The sequence below is a fragment of the Protopterus annectens genome, chromosome 9.part0, assembly GCF_019279795.1.
Source record: "Protopterus annectens isolate FY-2018-M chromosome 9.part0, PAN1.0, whole genome shotgun sequence".
NCBI classification, from domain to species: Eukaryota; Metazoa; Chordata; order Ceratodontiformes; family Protopteridae; genus Protopterus; species Protopterus annectens.
Window position 1 is genome coordinate 6,829,058 of NC_056743.1, and position 13,393 is coordinate 6,842,450.

At 42.9% G+C, this 13,393-nt stretch overlaps 1 protein-coding gene across 2 annotated transcripts in view; it reads left to right on the forward strand.

Annotated features, from left to right (window-relative positions):
* The window catches only part of LOC122811010 (splicing factor, arginine/serine-rich 19-like), a 1,664,860-nt gene that overhangs the window by 777,951 nt on the left and 873,516 nt on the right, over nucleotides 1-13,393 (forward strand). The window lies entirely within an intron of this gene.

Consider the following 13,393-nt stretch of genomic DNA (forward strand, 5'->3'; position numbering starts at 1 on the left):
TTAAACTGTTAGTTTCACATGCTTAAATACCAATAGTACCTCATGTCATTCTTAAAACAGAAAATGGTTTCAAATACAGAAGGTCCTGACAGTAAGGAAATGCAGGATTTTATTGCATGCAGTTGAACAAGTGGGAAAGCATACTCTGCAATGTGGTTTTGATTCTTTAGAGGCTTCTTGTAGAGCTGCAGTGACAGGCTCTGTTATTCGTAGGCATGCTTGGTTGAAAGAACAAAGTTTACCTGACCATGTTAAAGTAAAACTATCGGATGCACCATTACAGCATGATACTTTGTTTGGTGTTAAGGCAGAAGAGGTGTTAAAGAAAATGGGGGATAAAGCAAAGTCAATGCAGACAGTGAAAGATTTCTTACAGGTTCAACCACCTAGGTTTAGCAGAAACTGGCCTTCAAAAAAAATGGTCCTTTCCAGTGTCAGACAGGCCACAAAGAGGCAGATACAGACGCCCAAGAGGCAGATCTCAGCCCCAAGGCTCCTACCAACCTAAACAATGGGGTGCTTCAGCCCCCAAAGGAGGGGAAGACAAATCACAACCTTATATGGAACAGTCCCAATGACTTCCCTCTGCAAATGCCAAGCACTTACCTTTTAATAGCTCCCCTAGGGGGAAAGTTAGCACGTTTCTCAAAAAATTGGCACATGATCACCCAGGGCCAATGGGTGCTGAATATTGTTTCTTAAGGTTACAGGTTCCACTTCCACACGCTTCCAAAACCAAAAGGTATGCCAGACCTGCCACAAAACCAATGGACAGAGGCACAAAAACAGATTGCTGCTCTTATGGACATGGGAGCTATTGAAAAAGTTCCACAGCAAGAACAGGGACAAGGATTTTACTCTAGACTTTTCTTAGTACCAAGAAAGGACAAAGCCTGGAGACCCGTACTGGACCTGTCAATCCTAAACACTTTCCTGGATGTTCCAAAATTCAAAATGTTAACACTTCATCAACTTCTGCCCATGCTGGGCAAGAAGGCTTGGCTAGTTACTTTGGACCTCAAGGAGGCATACCTGCATGTTCCAATCAGACAATCTTGCAGAAGATACCTCAGATTCATAGCAGGCTCAATGCTTTACCAATTCTCTGCACTGCCCTTTGGCTTATCTACTGTGCCCAGGGTCTTCACAAAATGTCTGGCACCAGTAATTGCATTTTTGTAGACAAAAAGGAATTCAAATGTATCCCTATTTGGACGACTGCCTTATTCAAGCAGAGAGCAAGGACATTCTTCTAAAACATCTGGCATTTGTAAAAAGATTGCCAATTTACCTAGGGTACACAGTAAACGAAAAGAAATCAAAACTAGTGCCCTCACAAGAGATAATATTCCTGGGTGCAATCTTAAATACAACGGCCCAGATGGCTTATCTCACGCCAGACAAACAAAGGCAACTGACTCATTACTTTCAAATGATGGCAACAAAAACCCAGCTCCCTGCAAGAAAAATTCTGCAGGCCCTGGGCTTCATGGCATCCTGCATTCTACTCATTCCATATGCAAAACTGCATTTGAGGAAACTACAATGGTATCTAAAAAGTGTTTGGACTCAGCATTGTCACAGCCTGGAGACCATCATTACTTTAATTCCCTGCCTACAACAGGAGTTTCGATGGTGGGCCCAGGCTTGTCACCACAACAAGGGACAGCCTTTCACTTTACCCACAGCCAGGCAGACAGTAACAACGGATGCATCGGATTATGCCTGGGGGGGCACATGTGGAAGGAAAATGCATTCAGGGCACGTGGCCCAAGGAACAAATGCATCTTCACATCAATCAAAAAGAGATGCTAGCTGTACAGAATGCCTGACAGCTTTCAAGGACCAACATCCAGGGCAACTATTAATAAAGACGGACAATACCACAGTTATGTGGTACATAAACAAGCAAGGGGGGCGCACATTCTTACCCTCTATGCAGGCAAGCCATGACTTTGTGGAACACAGCACTGACTTATCAAGTACATCTGCAGGCACAATTCCTGCCAGGAACAAAAAATACACTGGCAGACGAACTAAGCAGAAATCTCCTGGATCCTCACGAATGGAAACTAAATCCACAAGTGTTCAGCATGATAACGAGGAAATGGGAATGCCCAGACATAGATCTTTTTGCCTCCCCTCACAATTACCAAATACATAAATTCTGCACAAGAACTTATTTTTATTTATTTATTTATTTTATTTATTTTACATTTGTTGACCGGGAGAATCCGACTGGATATATGTCCATTTTCAGCGGAGGCCCGGGGAGAAAAGCTCCACATTTACAGTAAATTACATACAAGTTACATAGATACATATTAATACATTATTGTAGTAACAAACAAAGTTAGAGAAAAAGGGCATATCATATATGTAATTAATAAAAAACTTTATCTGCTGGATAGCATTCATAGACAAGACATCATTGTGAAACAGATAGACACGGACAACAGCGTAATTATACTTATACTAGGTAGTTATCATGTCAAGGGTGTGGGAAGAGTGTTAGGTAGAATAGAGAAGAAAGAAAAAAACTTAAGGGGGTGAGAGAGGAGGTCATAGAGAGTACAAAAGAAGGAGATTGCTTGATAGAGGAGAAAAAGAAGTAAGCTTATAGGAAGAAGTTAATCTGGATATGAGCATTGGCAAAGCCAGTGAGACTGGAAATGGTGGGTTAGACTTTTTTTGAAGTGGGGTAGGGAGGTAATGGTGGTAATACTGGGAGGGAGGGAGTTCCATATCTTACCAATGGAATTGGCAAATAGAGCATCGCCTCCAGAGTTACAGGATTTGACTGTTTGAATAAGTGTCCTGCACGAGGACTGAAGGCTATTTAGACTGATGTATGGTATGATTAAATTCTCCAGTGCTGGAGACTTTTCAGGGTGTTTGAGTATTTTGAATGCCTCAATGAGTTGGTTCTGCTGGAGAAGGTTTGGTAGTTCTAACCAGCCGAGGTATTTTAGGTTAATACAATGATGGGTTCTGTATGGTTTACCAGTTGCAAATCTGGCTATATGATTGTAGGAGCATGATAGTTTATTTAGGTCAGATTTATTGAGGTTGGTAAACATTGGGGAGGCGTATAGAAGGGTAGAGAGTAAATGCGAGCAATGGTTACTTTTGCAATTGGAGTTAGAAAGGATTTGATTCTATATAGTGACCCCAGTTTCTTGTTAACGGTCTTTATAGTTTGATTAATGTGGATGTCGAATTTGAGTTTATTATCAATGGTCACCCCTAATAGTTTCGTGTGGGAGTCTGGGGAGATAATTGTCCCATTATTGGATTGTATGGTAAAGGAAGTGTTAGAGAGTTTTTGGGTTGGATGGAAGAGTAATAATTTGGTTTTCTTTGGATTCAGTATTAGCTGCCGTCCAGATAGCCACTTTTCTATTGCGGTAAAACAGCTTTGGGTTTTGGATAGTAGTTTGTCAAGAGATTTGTCAGAACATACTAATATCGAATCGTCAGCATATTGAATACAGGTGGCCTCAGGGATGGCTTTATGGAGGTCATTAATAAAGACTAAAAAAAGAAGTGGGCCCAGTATGGACCCCTGGGGAACTCCAATGGTGTTTGGAAGGAGGTTGGAGAGCTTATTTTGCCAAAGTACTGCTTGCTTCCTACCAGAGAGATAGGCCTGAAACCAATCTAATGTTAGGTTATCCAGGTGGAGATTTCTTAGGGTATCATGAAGTAGTCGGTGGTTAACCATATCAAAGGCCTTTGATAGGTCCAGAAAGAGTGCTGAAGATATTTTTTTGTTATTCCGGTTATGGTTTATTATGTCCGTAAAAGAGAGGAGGGCCGTAGTAGTGCTGTGATTGGGTCTAAAGCCATGTTGTGAGTTGGTCAGGAGTTTGTTCTGGGTAAGATAGTGAAGGAGTTGTTTGTGTAGACATTTTTCCATGATTTTGGCCAGTGGTGACATTATGGCTATAGGCCGGTAGTTTGATAATTCTGTGGATGAGTCACCTTTATGGAGTGGGATTACGTATGATATTTTCCATATTGAGGGAATTGTTGATTCTGAAATGGTACGATTAATAAGTATAGAGATGGGGTAAGCTATGTCATCTGCAGCTAGTTGTAAGTATTCAGCTGGCAGAAGGTCTGCAGAGAGGGTGGTTGGTTTAAGCTTTTGAAGTAAGGATCGAATGATGGAGGTAGAGACTGGTTGTAAGTGGAAAGTGTGAGGAGTTTTTGGAGTGAGTTCTGTAACGGTGGAGGCTGTGGTGGATAGTTGATTAGCTAAGGCTTGGATAGTATCCGTAAAAGTGTTAAAGGTATTGGCTACTTCTTCGGGGTTTTTATCTGATATTATTTCTGGGCTAGGAGTGGAGGATTTCCCAGGATGGAGAAGGTTATTTAAACCTGCCCAAAATTTTTGAGGGTTGTTTTGGTGTTTATTTTGTAGTTGGCAGTAGTAGTTTCTTTTGTCCATTAATATGGCTGTTTTTGTCATATTTCTTTGCTGCTGGAATTTAATGCGGTCCAGGGGTGATTTGGTTGTACGCCATTTTTCCCAGGATTTGTTTCTGAGTTTTATTTTAGATTTGGAGTCTTTTGTAAGCCAAGGTGTAATATTTGTTTTAGTTTTGATTAGTCTTTTTGGGGCATGAGTATCAAGTATGGTTAGGAAAGTGGTATTAAACTTAGAAACTGCCTCTTCTAGGGGGAGATACTTAAGAGTTGCCCAGTTACAGGATCTAAGTTCCATTTTAAACTTTGAGAGGTCAAAATGTTTCTTGTTTCGAATTGACTTATACGTGGGAGGTGTAGGACTACCTGTTTTATTTTTCCTTATGTATGTTATAAGGTGATCGCTGAGCTCATTTGGGAGGGTCCCAGACATATACATATGGGGTTGGCTGTTTATAAGGATCCAGTCTAGGATACTCTCTTTTTGGTTAGAGTTCCCAACTCTGGTAGCAGAAGTGATGGTCTGAGAGAACCCATGAAGATTTATATGGGTGGGGTTAGTCTCTGAGGAGCATAGGTTCCAGTCAATGTTGACATCGCCCAGGATTATAGATTCCTGGGGGTAAGTTATTGGATAGCCAGTTTAAGATGCTCTCCAATGTGTCAGAGTTTTTCCCAGGGGGGATGTACATTACAATTAGATTAATACTTTTTTTTCTATTTAGCTGTAGTTTTAGAGCAAGTATCTCAGCATTAGAGATTTGGGGTGGTTGAGTGGGGTTAAAAACGACATTTAGATTGCTTTTGTAGTGCACTGCAATACCACCACCCTTTTTTTTATGCGGTCAGCTCTATGTATATTGTAGCCCGGTGGTATAATCTCATTGTCATTGGTACCTGGTTTTAGCCAAGTTTCTGTTAAACACATAATATCTGGGAGGTAGGTAGCTAATAGAGCATGTAGATTGTGTATCTTATTGTTGATGCTTCTAATATTTAAGTGGCAGATTTGGAGGGAGTTAGTATATCTTGGAAAAGGTGGTGGGCTATTAGAGTTGGTTTTTGCTGTGGGGCCAGGATTCGGGTGGACATCTCCATCTTTAGTGATGTTTTTTCTGAGATATTCCATTAGCCTCATAAGTTTCTGAAGCAATTTCTGACCATGTTTAGCTTTGGGGCATATTTGGTTTGGTTTATAAGGGCAGTAGTAATTAGAATTAGCAGTTTTACTGTGTAGTTGTTGGGTTATGTGATTGATACTACGCAGGGGTAGGGGAGCTTTAGTTTGATATCTGGGGTAATGGAAACCTGAGTAGGGCTGATCTTCATATTTGGTTATTAGGTAGAGTATGGTAATTACTGGTAGTAAAAAGGATATAGTTTTTAGTGTTGCCCTTCTTTTTACCTGTAGGGCGGATTTTGTTATCTTTGAGTTGGGGTGCATTGCTATAGGAGGAATGTAGGAGCCTTTGCCTTTTAACGTTTGAAGGGGTGGGAGGTTTTAGTGTTTGAAAGGGGGTGGGGGGTAACAGTGAAGTGAATTTGGTTGGCTTATCACTCTCAAGCATGGAAAATGGATGCTCTATCATTCAGCTGGAAAGGCCTGACAGTCTATGCCTTCCCTCCGATGCCTCTCCTTACCAAGGTACTCCTAAAAGTCAGACAAGAAAGGCCAAAATTGATCCTGATTGCGCCAGACTGGCCACGCCAGCACTGGTGCCCACTCCTAAGGAGCTTGTCTCAAGGCCCAGCTTGGCCTCTACCTCAAATTCCTCATCTTCTGACACAATAAAACAATCAGATTCTGCACAGCCAACTCAGAACCTTAAATCTGGCAGCATGGCAGATAATGTAGCCACTCAGACTGCACCTCTCTCTAAAGCTGTTATGAATGTCATTTTAGAAGCCAGAAGGCCCAGCAATAGGAAATCGTATGCAGAAAAATGGAAGAGATTCTGTGCTTGGAACCAGGCACAAGGCCTCAAACCACTGGTGCCTAGTATTCCTCAGATTTTACAATACCTAACTGAGATGCTGGACAAAGGCCTATCTTTCTCATCAATTAAAATACATGCCTCTGCCATTTCAGCTCATTACAATACGGAACTTCCTATTTTTTTCACATCCTCTACTACGACAGTACCTCAGAGGGGCAAAAAATCTAAGACCCCCAAGGAGAGCACCAGTACCAACTTGGGATCTAAATTTTGTTTTAGAAAAACTCACACTGCCTCCATCTGAGCCAGCCAGCGCAGCTGATCTAAAATTCTTATGGAAAACTGCTCTGCTCCTAGCAATAACTTCAGCAAGAAGAGTCTCAGAGTTACAGGCATTAATGGCTGTGGAACCTTTCATCATTTTTCATTAGGACAGGGTCTCACTTAGGACAAACCCAACATTCATGCCAAAGGTGGTCTCCAATGTGGCCTTGAACCAAACCATTCGTTTGCCTACTTTCTACCCAAATCCACAAAATAAAGGGGAGAAACATTTGCATTGTTTGGATATACACAGACAGCTACGATTTTACCTGGACAAAATAAAAGCTTTCAGAAAAACTGAGCAACTGTTTGTAGTTTATGCTGCAGGATCACAAGGAAAGCCTATTACAAAGCAGACAGTTTCAAAATGGATAGGCCACTGCATCCACTTCTTTATGCACAGCATGGCAAATCAGTGCCTAAGGGCATTAGGCCTCATTCTACCAGAGCAGCAGCCACTTCAGCAGCTTTTCTCAGAGGAGTACCAACCAAAGACATTTTAGAAGATGCAACCTGGAGCTCAGTGCACACTTTCACCAAGCACTACCACTTACCTCTATACTCTAAATCCAGAGCAGGCTTTGCCACTGCAGTTCTGCAGGGCCTGGTAGCCTCTCCAAATCCTATTTAGACCCAGCCACCCAACCTCAGCTTTGGGATTCTACCCAAGTGTAATGACTGCAACAGTGAAACACGATGAACATAGTACAGTTGTGTACCTACCATAAATGTAGATGTTCGAGTGTATTCACTGTTGCAGTCCAGGTTACCCACCCACCATCCCCTTTTTTATTGCTGGGACTTTTCTGTACTTCTCAACTCTATACAACCTATGTGGTGTATTTGCTTGTAGTTGAAGAAAATGTTTATAGTAATATATGCATGTTTTTTGGCATATTTTTATCTTTCCAGCCTTCCTATCTGGGGTCACCTGACATCTGGGGCAAGAAAAACTGAAGAAAATGGTGTTGGTTGCAACTTTTATACCCCTGGCACACTGACGTCAGGGAAGAGGCGACGGCAACCGACGCCAGACCAAGACTTTGGAACGCGGGCCGACTGGTCGCCTGCCAGCAGGATAACCCAAGTGTAATGACTGCAACCTTTACTTAGTACCTCCACCCACAGATTGGCTATGGTATTCTACCCATATGTGATGACTGCAGATGCATCCTTGAAGGTCATAGTACAGTTTTGTACCTACCATAAATGTAGATGTCCGATAGGTATGCATCTGCAGTCAGGTTTACCCTTCTTCCTTCCCCTCTGTGGTATTCCTAGGGTGCTTACCCCTCTATTAGCTAGCTGGGGGAATCTGTTATGGTGTATTTTGTTTGTATCTATATGTATATATATTTTTGCAAACTGTTTGGAATTTTATTGCATTTCTCCAAATTTAGCCTTCCTAGAGGGCACCTGGCATCTGGGGCAAGAAAAACTGAGGAAGATGGCGTCGGCTGATGCTTTTATACCCCAGACGCTCTGACGTCGGGGAAAGTGCGACATCAGCCGAGGCCAGACCCAGACTTTGGAATCCGGCTGACCGAAGGGCTGCCTGAGGCAGGACAACCCATATGTAATGACTGCAGATGCATACTTATCGGACATCTACATTTATGGTAGGTACAAAACTGTACTTTCTTTGTGTTTCCCTGTTGCAGTCATTACATTTGGGTAATCTGCTGGCAGGTTGCCCTCAGTCGGCCTGAATTCCAAAGTTTTGGGTCCTGCGTCGGTTGTTGTCTTCTCTTCCATGACATCATGTCATCAGGGGTATAAAACATGCAGCCAACGCCATTTTCTTTAGTCTTTCTTGCCACGCGGTGCCCGAAGCAGAAGCATTTTGCAGGTGCCAGTCGGCCGACTACTGAAATATTTGAGTTTGAGTTTCAGAACCGAAGTCTTCACTAAAGCCAAGTACCCCATTGGGGAAACTTTTTTTCTTGCTTTTTACCGATGTCAGAAAAAGTTAATAATTGTATTACTTGTGGGAAGCAAATACCTCATAAGGATTTCCATTTATACTGTATTCCTTGCCTAGGCCCTGATCACAACGTGTGCCTGGCTGTCGGTTTTTTCCTAGATTTAACCAACGCACTATTAAGCATTGGTATATTTTTGCATCTAAGTATTTTGGAAACAGATTTAACTACCCAGAAATGTTGTCTGATAGCAATCTGACTACCAGAGTACATAAAAAACGCAAAGAAAAAGACAGAGAAAGGCAGTCGAGATCCAAAATCGATGACGAAGCTTCTCCTAAGCCAGTCGCTGGTTTGCCGGTACTCAGTGAGGCACTTTCGCAGCCCCTGATACCCGCTACCTTTGAGTCGCAGGCCTCTACCGACACCCATGTGGAGTCCGGCATGCCGCAAGATACTCAAGGTATTGGACTGACGGATGTATCTCCCTCGGATGGGTCTGGAGCTGCTGAGCAGGCACCGGCTTCTGAGGGTGTATTCAGACCTCTACATTTTTATATCGAACCGACGAAAGCTGCAAAACCAAAGGCAAAGACACCTTCTAAAACTAAAACAAACGACACGCGAGCCACGTGCACAGGCCTCTATGCCTAAAAAACAGATGATCAAAATGGCTGAAGACCTTATTACCTTGATCAGGGGTACCCATCCCCCTCCAGATAAGAGGCCTAGACAAGACACACTGACTATGAATCTTCAGATCAGGTTTCTATTTCTTGTGATTCCTCTTCTGACCAGGAATTATCTTTACCTCCCTATGAGGATTCTGATGCTGAGGAGTCTATTCCATCTACATCTACTCCTGAGGATTATTCATAGGTTCATAGGTAGGTACTAGGCTATTGGCCCTAGGGCCTATATAAGGTAGTCTTCATTTGGAGAAACCTTGCATACTTTGAGGGAGAATTTTCACTGGGAGAGTCAAGACTTCTCAGAATCAAAAAAGAGGCTCAGGGATTTCCTTCTTCTCCCTCAGCACAAGCCTTTAGCCATTCCCCCTGTTTTAGACATTGTGGATGATGTGTTTTCGGAGTCAAGCCTGACCCCCCGACTCCTTACCTCAGGCTCCCAGTAAGCCTGACAAGTATTACAGGGTCCCTGACGCACATTAATATTTATTTAGAAACCCTGCTGCTGATGCTGAAACTATTTCACAGGGTCCAGAGGGCCTCAATAGCAAAAACCCTACCCCCTCCAACAGAGATTCAAGGGCACTGGACAGATGGGGAAAAAAGGTTTATACATCTGCAACCTTGGCAATCAGGGCCTTAAACTGTCAATTTCATATGCTTAAGTACTAACAACGTTATGGGATTGCTGAAACAGAAAATGATGTTGATTTCAGAATGTGCAGAAAATAAGGAATTGCAGGAATTATTACATGCAGCTGAACAAGTTGGAAAGCATAATTTGCAATGTGGTTTTGATTCTTTAGAGGCCTCCTGCAGAGCCACAGTTACTGGATCTGTGATTAGGAGGCATGCCTGGTTAAAGGAACAAAATTTGCCTGATCATGTTAAAGCTAAATTGCTAGATGCACCTTTACAGCATGATTCTCTGTTTGGTATTAAGGCAGAAGAGGTTTTAAAGAAAATGGAAGACAAAGCTAAATCTATGCAAACTCTTAAATATTTCTTACAAGTACAGCCACCTAGATTCAGTAGACACTGGCCTACAAACAATTGGTCCTTTCCTGTGTCAGACAGAGCTCAAAGGGGCCAATCCAGACACCCTAAGGGTTCCAGGTACCAGGCTCAAGACTCATACAGGTCAAAGCAATGGAGCGCATCCACCTCCAAATTTGGAGGAGATAAAGTGCAAACCTACAGAAAGCAATCCCAATGACTTCCCTCTGCCTACACCAAGCACTTATCTTTTGGCAGCACCCATAGGGGGAAAATTAGCACTTTTTGCTCAAACATGGCAGTTAATAACCCAGGACAAGTAGGTACTAAACATCGTATCACAGGGATACACATTCCATTTCCACACTCTGCCAGTGACAAATGGTTGGCCAGATCTGCCAAAAAAACAATGGGCAGAGGCACAGAAACAGGTTACGTCCCTCATGAATATGGGGGCCATTCAGACAGTACCAGAACAGGAAAAAGGACAAGGTTTTTACTCAAGACCGTTCTTGGTACCCAGAAAGGGCAAGGCCTGGCGGCCAATACTGGATTTATCGATTTTGAACACATACCTGGACATTCCAAAATTCAAAATGCACACTTTGCAACAGCTTCTGCCCATGCTGGGCAAGAATGTTTGGCTGGTGACTTTAGACCTAAAAGACGCATACCTGCATGTTCCAATAAGACAGTCATGCAGAAGATACCTCAGATTCAAGGCTGGCTTAATGCATTACCAATTCTCTACACTGCCCTTTGGCTTATCTACTACGCCCAGGGTCTTTGAAAAGTGCCTGGCACCAGTAATTGCATTTTGCAGACAAAAGTATTCAAATATATCCTTACTTGGACGACTGTCTCATTCAAGCAGAGAACAAGGACATCCTTCTACGACACCTGGCGTTTGTGAAAAGGCTTCTAACATGCCTAGGGTACACAATAAACAAAAGGAAATCACAACTGGTACCCTCTCAAAAGATAACATTCCTGGGTGCAAGCTTGAATACAACTGCCCAGATGGCTTACCTCATGCCAGACAAACAAACAGGCAACTGGCTACTTACTTCAATCTGATGGCAAGAAAAACCCAGTCTTCTGCAAGACAAATTCTGCAGGCTCTGGGCTTCATGGCATCCTGCATCCTACTAATTCCATATGCAAGACTGCATATGAGGAAACTTCAATGGTACCTAAAAAGTTTATGGAGTCAACATTCACACAGTCTGGAAACAATGATTCCTCTCATCCCCTGCCTGCAACATGAGTTTCTATGCTGGGCAAAGGCCTGTCACCAAAACATGGGACGGCCCTTCACTCTGCCCTCTGCCAGCCAAACCTTAACAATAGACGCATCAGATTATGCCTGGGGGGCCCACATGGCAGGAAGATGCATTCAGGGCATACGGGCACCAAATCCAAATGCATCTACATACAAACCAGAAAGAGATGCTAGCTGTTCAAAATGCCCTAACAGCCTTCAAGGACTTACTTCATCCAGGACAACTACTGATAAAGATAGACAGCACCACAGTCATGTGATATATAAACAAGCAAGGGGGCACACACTCATACCCCCTTTGCAGATTAGCCATGGCACTGTGGGACACAGCTTTGACCTACCACATAAATCTTCAAGCTCAATTCCTGCCAGGAAAACAAAACACTCTGGCAGATGATTTAAGCAGAAACCTTATGGATCCTCACGAGTGGAAACTAAATCCACAAGTCTTCAGCATGATAGCAGAGAAATGGGGGAGCCCAGACAAAGACCTATTTGCCTCTCCTCAAAATTATCAACTGAAAAGATTCTGCACAAGGACTTACCACAGACAAGCGTGGAAAGTCTATGCCTTATCCTTCATTTGGAAAAACCTATCAGTTTATGCCTTTCCTCCTCTGCCTCTTCTACCCAAGGTCCTCCTAAAAGTCAGACAAGAGAAGCCAAAGATGATATTTGCCCCGGACTGGCCCCGCCAATACTGGTACCCAATCCTAAGGAACTTGTCTCAATACCCAGCTTGGACCTTGCCTCAAAAACTACAACTACTGTCCGAGCAAAACAATCAGATCCTGCACAATCAACTACAGACTCTGAACCTGGCAGCATGGCTAATCCTGTAATCATACAGATGACACCTCTCAGCAAAGCTGTGATGGATGTCATTTTGGAAGCCAGAAGGCCTAGTACTAGAAAATCTTATACTGACAAATGGAAGAGATTCTGTGCTTGGCATCAAGCACAAGGAACTGATGCAGCAGAACCGCATATTCCTCAGATATTACAATACTTAACTGAGATGCTTGACAAAGGCCCATCTTTCTCATCAATCAAAATCCATGCCTCTGCCATTTCGGCTTATTACAATACAGAGCCACCAATCTTTTCTCATCCTTTACTAAAGCAGTATCTTAGAGGAGCCAAAAATTTAAAGCCTCCTAGAAGATCACCATTACCTGCATGGGACCTCAATTATGTGTTGGAAAAGCTCACACCCTGCCTCCATTTGAACCAGCTGCTACCGCTGATATAAAGTTCTTATCATGGAAGACAGCTCTGCTACTAGCAATTACTTCAGCAAGAAGAGTTTCAGAGCTACAGGCCCTCGTGGCTGTAGAGCCTTTTATCATATTTTACCCAGACAGGGTGTCTCTGAGGACAAATCCTACTTTTATGCCTAAGGTAGTTTCCAGTGTGGATCTTAACCAAACCATTCATCTGCCAACTTTTTATCCAAATCCGCAGTACAAAGGGGAGAGAATTCTGCATTCCTTGGACGTACACAGACAGCTAAGATTCTACTTGAGCAGGACTAAAGCTCTAAGAAAAACTGAGCAATTACTAGTGTCGTGCTGCAGGATCAGAAGGAAAGGCTATTTCAACGCAGACAATGTCAAATTGGATAAGCCATTGCATCCGTTTCTGCTACTTGCACCATGGCAAACTTGTGCCCAAGGGCATTAGGTCTCACTCCACCAGGGCTGCAGCTACTTCAGCTTTTCTCAGAGGAGTACCAACCAAGGACATTATAGAGGCTGCTACTTGGAGTTCTGTTCACACCTTTACAAAGCATTACCATTTGCACCTCTACTC